Source organism: Abramis brama (assembly GCF_963993115.1).
Source record: "Abramis brama genome assembly, chromosome: 2".
Lineage (NCBI taxonomy): Eukaryota > Metazoa > Chordata > Actinopteri > Cypriniformes > Leuciscidae > Abramis > Abramis brama.
In genome coordinates this window covers 8,214,087-8,224,938 of record NC_139964.1, presented here as the reverse complement: position 1 = coordinate 8,224,938, position 10,852 = coordinate 8,214,087, and positions in this window count along the sequence as shown.

Sequence of the window (10,852 nt, the reverse complement as noted above, 5' to 3'; positions counted from 1 at the left end):
TGAGAGCAGCGCGTAATACACTAAAAATAACAGCGATTTGAATCTATTGAGTACTCCTGCCCTGAGAGCAGCGCGTAATACACTAAAAATAACAGCGATTTGAATCTATTGAGTACTCCTGCCCTGAGAGCAGCACGTAATACACTAAAATAAAAGTGATTTGAATCTATTGAGTACACCTGCCCTGAGAGCAGCGCGTAATACACTAAAAATAACAGCGATTTGAATCTACTGAGTACTCCTGCCCTGAGAGCAGCGCGTAATACACTAAAAATAACAACGATTTGAATCTATTGAGTACTCCTGCCCTGAGAGCAGCTCGTAATACACTAAAAATAACAGCGATTTGAATCTATTGAGTACTCCTGCCCTGAGAGCAGCGCGTAATACACTAAAATAACAGCGATTTGAATCTATTGAGTACTCCTGCCCTGAGAGCAGCGCGTAATACACTAAAATAAAAGTGATTTGAATCTATTGAGTACTCCTGCCCTGAGAGCAGCTCGTAATACACTAAAAATAAAAGTGATTTGAATTTATTGAGTACTCCTGCCCTGAGAGCAGCGCGTAATACACTAAAAATAACAGCGATTTGAATCTATTGAGTACTCCTGCCCTGAGAGCAGCGCGTAATACACTAAAATAAAAGTGATTTGAATCTATTGAGTACTCCTGCCCTGAGAGCAGCGCGTAATACACTAAAAATAACAGCAATTTGAATCTATACTCCTGCCCTGAGAGCAGCGTTTAATATACTAAAATAACAGCAATTTGAATCTATACTCCTGCCCTGAGAGCAGCTCGTAATATAAGTTACTAAAATAACAGTGATTTGAATCTATTGAGTACTCCTGCCCTGAGAGCAGCGCGTAATACAGTAAAATAAAAGCGATTTGAATCTATTGAGTACTCCTGCCCCGAGAGCTGCGCGTAATACACTAAAAATAACAGCAGTTTGAATCTATTGAGTACTCCTGCCCCGAGAGCAGCGCGTAATACACTAAAAATAACAGCAGTTTGAATCTATTGAGTACTCCTGCCCTGAGAGCAGCGCGTAATACACTAAAATAACAGCAGTTTGAATCTATCGAGTACTCCTGCCCTGAGAGCAGCGCGTAATACACTGAAAATAACTGTGATTTGAATCTATCGAGTACTCCTGCCCTGAGAGCAGCGCGTAATACACTAAAATAACAGCAGTTTGAATCTATCGAGTACTCCTGCCCTGAGAGCAGCGCGTAATACACTAAAATAACAGCAGTTTGAATCTATCGAGTACTCCTGCCCTGAGAGCAGCGCGTAATACACTAAAATAACAGCAGTTTGAATCTATCGAGTACTCCTGCCCTGAGAGCAGCGCGTAATACACTAAAATAACAGCAGTTTGAATCTATCGGGTACTCCTGCCCTGAGAGCAGCGCGAAGGCGGGAGATGTATCATTTTGACCGTTGAAATATCGCGGAAAATTTGAACGAGTTCTGTTCTCGCATATCAATTTAACAGACAGCGAGGAAGCATTGGAAAAGCATGTTTTACACTAGTTACCCCATAAGCAGCTTTGTTTTGGTCGACTGATGAAACAGTCAAATCAAAATGCATACAATACGATATTTAGACGATGATTAGTTCTGTGCATTTTTAAATGTTCGCTTATTATCTTAGTAAACGTTAGAGGATGTTGAATTAACAAAATATAGTTGTAAATTCACTTACCTTGCAATAAATGCGTTCTCCCACGAACATCTGTCTTTTCTTCCGACTATTCCTCAAGAAATCCCTCCGCAGCGCATCTCAAATTCAAACGTCTAAACCCCGCCCTTGCTTCAGTTTCATTGGTTGAAGCTGTAAACCAATCATTTTCCTTTCTGCCCTCAGAACATGTTTGAGTAAGTAAAACTCCCATCTGCGATTTTTACAGGCCTCTATTGTAGCTTTATCCTTCATTCATCGAGACTCAGAAGACTGTTGTCTTTAACCAACAAATGCAAACTGAACTGAAACTGATGTGAAAGAATGAATCAGGGGAATGAAAGCACAGAGTAGTCGAGTCCTCTGCTGCTCTCTGGAGGAAATCACACAATACTTCATCTGATCATCTGTGGAAATACTGCCAAAACAGCACACATATACCACAACTGCAGACATGACAAGTGCTTATTAATGAAGAGAAAACTCTAAAATAGAGCATGAACATTAACTTGATATTTCAACACTAAGGTTTTAGGTTAAAATGATCATGAGTGTATAAATAAAAGAGTGCATTTGAGGTGTTACCACTGGCCAAGGGTTATTATAGTTCCCCAAAACTATAATTTAGTTTAACTTGATGTACTAAAATAACTAAAAAAAAATATATATATATATATTAAAAAAAAACTTAAACTACTAAAATACAAAAATGTCCAAAATGTAAAATTACTAAAACTTTTAACTAAAATGGAAAACTGGAATTATAAAAATAAAAGCCAATTCTAAATATTAATGAAAACTATAATATCTCTATAATAAACTCATTTTACAGTTTTAAATCATTTAAATTACTTTTGAACTTAAACTAAAGAACTAACCAAAGAACTATGAATTAATGTTTATTAAGTGCAGTGACATGTAATTAATCAATAAATATTATGAATAAATGTATATTATTTTAAGAGGGTATGCGTTTAGAAACAACTCTTCGAAAATGTATAAATAGGAGTAATGAATGAATTTAGTTTTTGTTAATATGCAGATTAATTGCTTATATTGTCCTTTAATGTGACTTTGTTTTCTTTGTTTTCCCAGATTATTCTTGAGAAAAAAAATGACAAAGACAAAATGTTGTTTCTGTGTCCAAAAGTGTGTTAAACACACACATTTATTTTCCATTCAAGGTAAACAGAGGATATTTGTGCAGCAGAAAAATCAACAAGACTGAACAAAATTACATTTATTAAATAATAGAGAGTGAATCACTGTTCAACTATAGACGTATTTTTGATATGTGGTGAAACAATGAAACGAGTTTAAATAAGAAGTTAAAGCATATATTTGTTTTCATAATTCACACTCATTTCCCCTGAAATTGCATGCGATGAATTTTACCCACATTTCCCAGAAAACCGGCCCTTATTAAACTGGCCCTGTTTTTTTAAAGCAGTGATTGGCTTTGCTTCACACATTATTAATCAATGACAAGTTCTTCCTCTGACTGAATAAAAATGCAATTCCTGTTATATAATTAACACGCCTTGATTTTTTTTTAAAAAATGTCCATAATACTTTCATAATCTTTATGTTTCTTCAATAGAATGAATGATATCATGAATGATCTTTCATCTCCTGATGATAGTGTCTCAGTAGTTCATTCAGTAAAGGTGCATTGAAGACAAAAAAAATACTGTTTAGTGTTATTTTTTTCTTTTCTTTTTCTTTATTCATTTTCTTTATAATGTATTTTGTGAAGTCAGACTATGTTTGTACTCATTTGCTGAGCAGAGACCTGGAAGAGTTATATTTTGCTTAGAGGTATACAATGTTCACTTAGCAGAGATGTTCCAATGATGCTTCAAATGTGTACAGTTGGTATGATCTTTGCAAGAAAATGAATGTTTCAACTGATGCAAATGTACCATATACCACTAATGTATTAATGTATTAAAGTGGATTGCACCATGTCAAAGCATTGGGTGTTTTTGCTACCTTAAAAGGAAGCTGTAAGTCTCTCGGTAATATAAGCTCAAACTTACACTGTAAAACCTAACAGTAATATGTACTAAATAAAATTGAGTTCACAGCACTCAAATATTACCGAAACTTGAATGACTGAAACAGAACTCAAACTGAATGAATTATAGAACATTTCTAGATCCCAGAATGATAATTGTATAATTAAGTGATTAATTAAGTGATGATTGAGCATTAGTGATGAGCACCTGCTGTTAACAAGCAGAATCACTGAAGGAAAGAGAAACACAAGAACTACAACTGACTTCAGCCACAGCAAAATCAACGGGAGATAAAAGAAGACATTAAATATCTCAAGATCTCAGCAGAGGAGGATTAAACAACTCCACGAACAGCATTACAAGCTTCACTTATTATTAACCACTTTGACTTTATTACTGACATTCGTCTACAGAAGTTCTTATTAGAATTAACAAAGGTTTAGAAGTTGATGATTTGAGTTTCATTTAAGGTCACCATGATGGAGATCAGCGTTTGCTTTAGTTGGGCTCTTGACCCTTGACTTTTGCACTTAAGATTTTCTTTGGCTGCTATAATTGAGTGTTTATAAAACATATTTGTTATGGCACAAAAGCCAAGGAAAAGTCTGATCAGGTGTTGATGGTGAAGGATTGATGATGACGACAATCATCATTTATTAGTGACTTGATTCACTGATTTCATTCAGAGTCTGATCTCTGATTAAAAGGGCAACTTATTCGTTTTACTCAAAACTGTGATTCTACAGCATAAGAGCTAGCCATGTTGTGGCCATCAGATAATATGAAGGATTTTACAAATAGTTGTGCACAAAAGGTTTCACATAAAAGGTATTGCATTACTAAGACTCACACAGACATCAAGAATCAGCATATGAATCTCAACAATGGTGACCATTAAAAAATGATTCATGCTGCAATGCATGCTGGGTACTACCATAATACAAAACTTATCCATGGCTCCCAGCATCCATTGCGGTATAAATCACTTTTTTTAATGGTCACCATTGTTGAGATTCATATGCTGATTCTTGATTACTGTGTAAGTCAGCATGATACCATAGAGGTTGTTAAAATCTGATTGTCACAACAATGGGTCTTACAGCAGAATCAGTTCTATTATAATAAGTAATACAAGTAATACATCACCTGTCTAATCAGAGATTAGGCTCTGGAAAAGATCAGAGAATCAAGTCACTAAATGATGATTTTTATCATTCAAACATAACCACATGCTCATATTTTCTTTTGGCGTATGTGCCATAACAAATGTGTTTTATAAACACTCAGTTACAGCAGCCAGAGGAAAAACTGGTGTTATAAAGTCAAGGGTCAAGAGCCCAACTAAAGCAAACACTGATCACTATCATGGTGTCTTTAAATGAAACTCAATAAATCATTAGCATCTAACCCTCTGTTCATTCTCAATAACAACTTCTGTAGACGCAAGACAAAAGTCAAACTGTTTAGTAATAAGTGAAGCTGGTAATGCTGTTTGTGGAGTTGTTTAATCCTCCTCTGCTGAGATCTTTAGAGATTTAAACGTCTTTTATCTTGAGTTGATTTCATCTAAGGCTGTGGCTGAAGTCAGTTGTAGTTCTTGTGTTTCTCTTTCCTTCATTGATTCTGCTCGTTAACAGCAGGTGTTAATCACTAATGCTCAATAATCACTTAATTAATCACTTAATTTCTTGACTGCAATGTAAATCTACTTTTATTAAACTCAACTGAAATAATTGCAGAGTACTCATAACTATTGGTTTTTAAAATTAAAAGAATTAAGGCAATCGGTTTCCTCAAATGTAATAAGTTAGCTTAACTTATTGAATTTGACTTTGTGTGTGACATTGTGAGCTAACAGTAACTGCAAGTGCTCTGAGTTCATTTAAAGTTTGTCATGTCACTGTTTTTACTCAATAAAGTGAAGTTTCAGCTATATAAAGTATTTAAATGCAGTGTAAAGTTTAATTGTGTATTAAGAAATATTATTGTTTTAGTGGACTCGATTAAAATAAGTTCAGAGTACTCATAACTATTGTTTTTATAAACTTAATTGAATTGAGGTAATCGGTTTCCTCAAATGAAATGAGTTAGCTTAACTTGTTGGGTTTTACAGTGTGTATATAAAAATATTCTATATTATAAAAATATATTCTATATTCAATATTCAATGAACTATTCTACAGTAGGTCATATATCATTAGGCTACTTGTCATCTGATCCAACTATGTGTATTATTATGTTTTTAATTTACAAAAACAAACAGTCATCTGTAGGCTGAGTGAAGAGAGTGAAGCCCAACTGAATATCTACAGATATTGATAGTGCAGATCAACACTGTAACGTTTATATTTAAATTAACAAAAAAACATACAATTGGGCAAAGTCTATGAACGGGAAGGTTATTAATGTGGAAGTTTTGAGCGTCGATTTAATGGTGTTATTTCGCAGTATATCCCCCTACTGGACGCATCTGGAACAGCAGGGGCGTAAAACTGCTGGGGCGTAAAACTGCCTGGGGCGTAGATCTACCGGCTCCAGGTCTGCAGCCTCCCCATATAGCCCTGTACAATCCTGTTGGATCCAAATATGGTCATTTCCTTTTTATTCGCAACCAATCGTGAAAGTAAAAGGGCTGAATGCGCAATCTCATTGGCTGATGATAAATCTTTAAAGCCTGTTTTCTCAAAATGACTTTTCTCTCATACTCCAAGTCCGAAATCTCCACTTCAGTAGCACCTCTATACACCAAACCTTCCAGTCTTGTACCTAGTTATATTATGAAGACATTTACAGAGGGATTTGTAAATATATTATTCCTAGCCTGATTTATATAACATTTAAAACATGGCGAAAATAATTTTTTTAAGGCTATTGACAGTATTTTCTGATTTACAGGATAACAAAAGTAGATATCCATAAATCCTGCTGTAATTTTTTCCCCATCTAATATCTGAACACAATGAAAAAAAAAATGTTTAACCTGGCTTTATCCAATACTCAGATTTCGTTTTTTTTTTATATATATATATATGCAAATTAGCACATATTTAATTAGATATTGCCTAATTTGCATATTTAAACATTAAATTACAGAAAACTTGTAATATTTTTTTTTCTCTTGTAATCAACTGGGAAAGTTTCATGGTGATATCTGCTAGTTAAAAATGTTACCCTATTCACCTGTAGTGTCTCGGACTGGCCATGGAAAGTCTTAAGTCTTATGTTTACTTATGAAAGGTCTTAAATTTTAGATGACACTTTGACTTAGATGTAGGCCTATCTGCTTTCCAAATTAAAATTATCTAGCATACATATTGTTTTATTTATTTTTATTACTTTATGGATTTGCTTGTTCGTGTGACAATTCACGTAATTTACTACAGCATTATGTCTGTCTCTTGCACGCAAAAGGAGGACAGAAGGAGAAGGAAATGCGTAAAGAGTTTCTGCTGCCACAGAGAGGCCTACAGAGGTAATGTTAATATTATGTGTCTACACATCAAACAATCTACACATTCAGATTTTTTCAAATTTTTATGTGGAGTAGCCTATAGAATCTAAGTTTAAATCTAAGTAAACGGGTATTCTTATCTCTCCCCCCGCCGATTTGCTAATTCAGACAGGAGAGAGAACTAATTAGTGAAATCAGCTGCTGAGTTCATGGGTGGAATAAACATATGGCAGGACTTCTACTTTCTGACCCCTGGACTATACACCTCTGAAGTGCCCAACCCTGCTCCTGCCGATCGACTGTCCTGCACAGTTCATCTCCAACCCTAATCAAACACACCTGAAGCAACCAATTGATGTCTTCAGGATCTCTTGAAAATTAAAGGCAGGTGTGTTTGATTAGGGTTGGAGATGAACTGTGCAGGACAGTCGATCGGCAGGAGCAGGGTTGGGCACCCCTGCAATAAGTAAAGTACACTAAAAAGTGTACGTTAGAAAAACTGTTGAATTTTACTCTGTATATATAGAGTTATGATACAGTTATTGTTCTTGACAGTCAACATGTCACAGTTACAGAAAATAATGCCTAAAACAATGCACTAAATAACTCAAAGGATACAGAAACAATGACACCAGTGCAATAAGAAACAATAAAGCAGTAAATTAATCATTCTCATTTTCCATCGGAGCCGCAGTGCATGATGGGAGCTGGAGCACAGGCTCTCTGTTTTAATAACTAGCAGGTTTTAGTTAAATTTATTTGAGAAAGATAAGCCAATCAGGTTTTTCCCCCTATTTTTTTTATAAAGGCGTTTATAACTTTAATCGTTAAGTGTCATATCTATTTGAGACAAATATAAGTCTTCAAGTTCTTTAAACAAATACAAGTGCAAAAGTTGCATAATCAACGTTGTACTTTGTTTGCCTCAAGATTTATAAGTAAACAGTTTATTACACTCAGGGGCGTAATTTGTGGGGGGGTTGGGGGGGAGATAACCCCCCCAATATTTAAATCTATGCATTACAACCCCCCCAAAATTTATACCATGATCACATGAAAAATATGCAGAGCCAAACTTCAACCCCCCCAATGTTCAAACCAAATCTACGCCCTTGATTACACTTGCCTTGTACAAGACAAAGAAAAACAGTGTTTTTTTATGTGGTAATATAATTGAATCCAGTGAAGCAGATTAAATGAATAAACCTGCTCAGAAGAGCAAATCAGACGATGAGAATCAGATTCGATTCATTTGGTCTAAACATTTATTTGTATTTGATCATGAACTTGTGTGCTTACAGAAGAGAGTTTGGCTACATAAAGCTGGGGTCCTAATATTTCCTATGTTGTCTGTGTGCACACTCTTCATCATGAAGAAAATGGATACATTATGAACTAAAGATTCTCCTCATCACTGTCACACACTGTCAAAATAGAACGGTATGACACCACTAAACAATATATGTATATTAATTTCTGCAACACTTGCTGGTTTTAATACCTTGTGCTGTTTTTTATTACATTTTCTATGTTATCATCTACAGTTGATTGTTCATTTTGTGCCTTGGCTCATTTATCAAAATCACTGTGTTCACCAGATAAGAGTAATGACTGCCAGCCATCATCCATTTAGCTAAGTAAGGTAACTAGGAAATGTTTACAATAGTTGCCTTGTGCTGTATGCAGCTGCAACTATATGGTACCATGGTCACAACTGTTTATAGGTAGTGCATTAATTTTGGTGAACAAACAGACTGGAACTATCTGTGCTTTAAACAGTTTTAAACCACACCTTTCAGTCAATCAGACATTTGTGTATGCTTTTGCCTATGCAGTACTTTAGATTAATCTTCTTATTGTTTGAAAGACATGGTCAGCGGTTTGCCTTCTGGAGTGAAGAAGCCAGAAGCTCGGTCCAAGGAACTCTTCAGCCTGTCTACAGAGTGCCAAGACAGAGTAGCTATCTCTGAGAAAGTCCCAGCCCACATTGAGGATGTCGATGACCGCACCGCTGAAGAAAAGAGACTGGTGGACTTTATTGTAAAGTTACAGGGATCTGAGGAGCATTTGGTGGTACTTTAACAATGTTCACGTTTATTCATCTTCACAGACTAACTCATAGTAAAGATTCACCAAGGGCCTGAATTAGAAAAAGCATAAACATTATTTTTTAACTATGCTGTGTAAATTATTGTATCATTATCTTAAATGTATCAATTCCTTAAAAAGAACTGTTTTTGTACCATGGTTTACACATATCACAGCAAAATCCCCAGTGTTAAATGAACACTCTCAGTGTTTATATGAGTCCACACTCAGAGTGTTATATGTAACACTGAAGCAGTGTTGAAGTTAATGAGATAATTAAGTGATTAATTGAGTGATGATTGAGCATTATTGAAGACACCTGATGTTTACAAGCAGAATCACTGAAGGAGAAAATCTCACATTTTAAGTCACCATTATGATTAACAGTGTCTGTTCATTTGTTTGTCTATTTGTTTCTTTAAATACCCGGCTATGTGTAAATGTGGCCTAACTGTGTGCCACTGACCCAATCCTCAGCACTGAGCCCTGCTGGAGCTGCTCTAAATATGTGCTGTGCTATTAATTAAAGATAAAATATGATAGAGCAATAGAATGAACAGTGAAAGTAACAGAATCTCATACAATGCATTTTAACAGGCTTAATTAAGCATGAAAATAACTGAAGGAAATATATCATTTATCTTCATCTACACAAATAACAGAAACAATCACATTTATTCACGTCACGAGTCACGTTGAAAAAGTAAAAAAAAAATTTCATATCAGTTTAATGCTTTCCCCAAAATCACAGATATGAACTCCAACATCTTTTAAAAGGTTAAAAGATTAACAGAAAGTAGAAAGATACAATCCAGATTAACTATTCTCTAGAACTGTGTAACACCCAAAATTATTCATAAGAAAAGAAAATCTCTGCCCACACACCAAATAAATCTCATAATATGGACTGACTGATTAATCAATCATCAAATCTCTGCCCACATACCAAATAAATCATATAATATGGACTGATTAATCAATCATCAAATCTCTGCCCACACACCAAATAAATCATATAATATGGACTGATTAATCAATCATCAAATCTCTGCCCACACACCAAATAAATCATACAATATGGACTGATTAATCAAATCCCTGCCCACATACCAAATAAATCATATAATATGGACTGATTAATCAATCATCAAATCTCTGCCCACACACCAAATAAATCATATAATATGGACTGATAAATCAATCATCAAATCTCTGCTCACACACCAAATAAATCATATAATATGGACTGATAAATCAATCATCAAATCTCTGCACACACACCAAATAAATCATATAATATGGACTGATTAATCAATCATCAAATCTCTGCCCACACACCAAATAAATCATATAATATGGACTGATTAATCAATCATCAAATCTCTGCCCACATACCAAATAAATCATATAATATGGACTGATTAATCAAACATCAAACAAACGTGTCATAGCATAGCTCTTAAACATCACCTACAGTTAACCCCTAACTAGTGCCTATATGCAACAACACCACACTGTGTGACATAACAACAACCAGTAAATATAGCTACTCGGACAATAATATAAATCAGCCATTATGCCTAAATATCCTACTGTATATGTAAA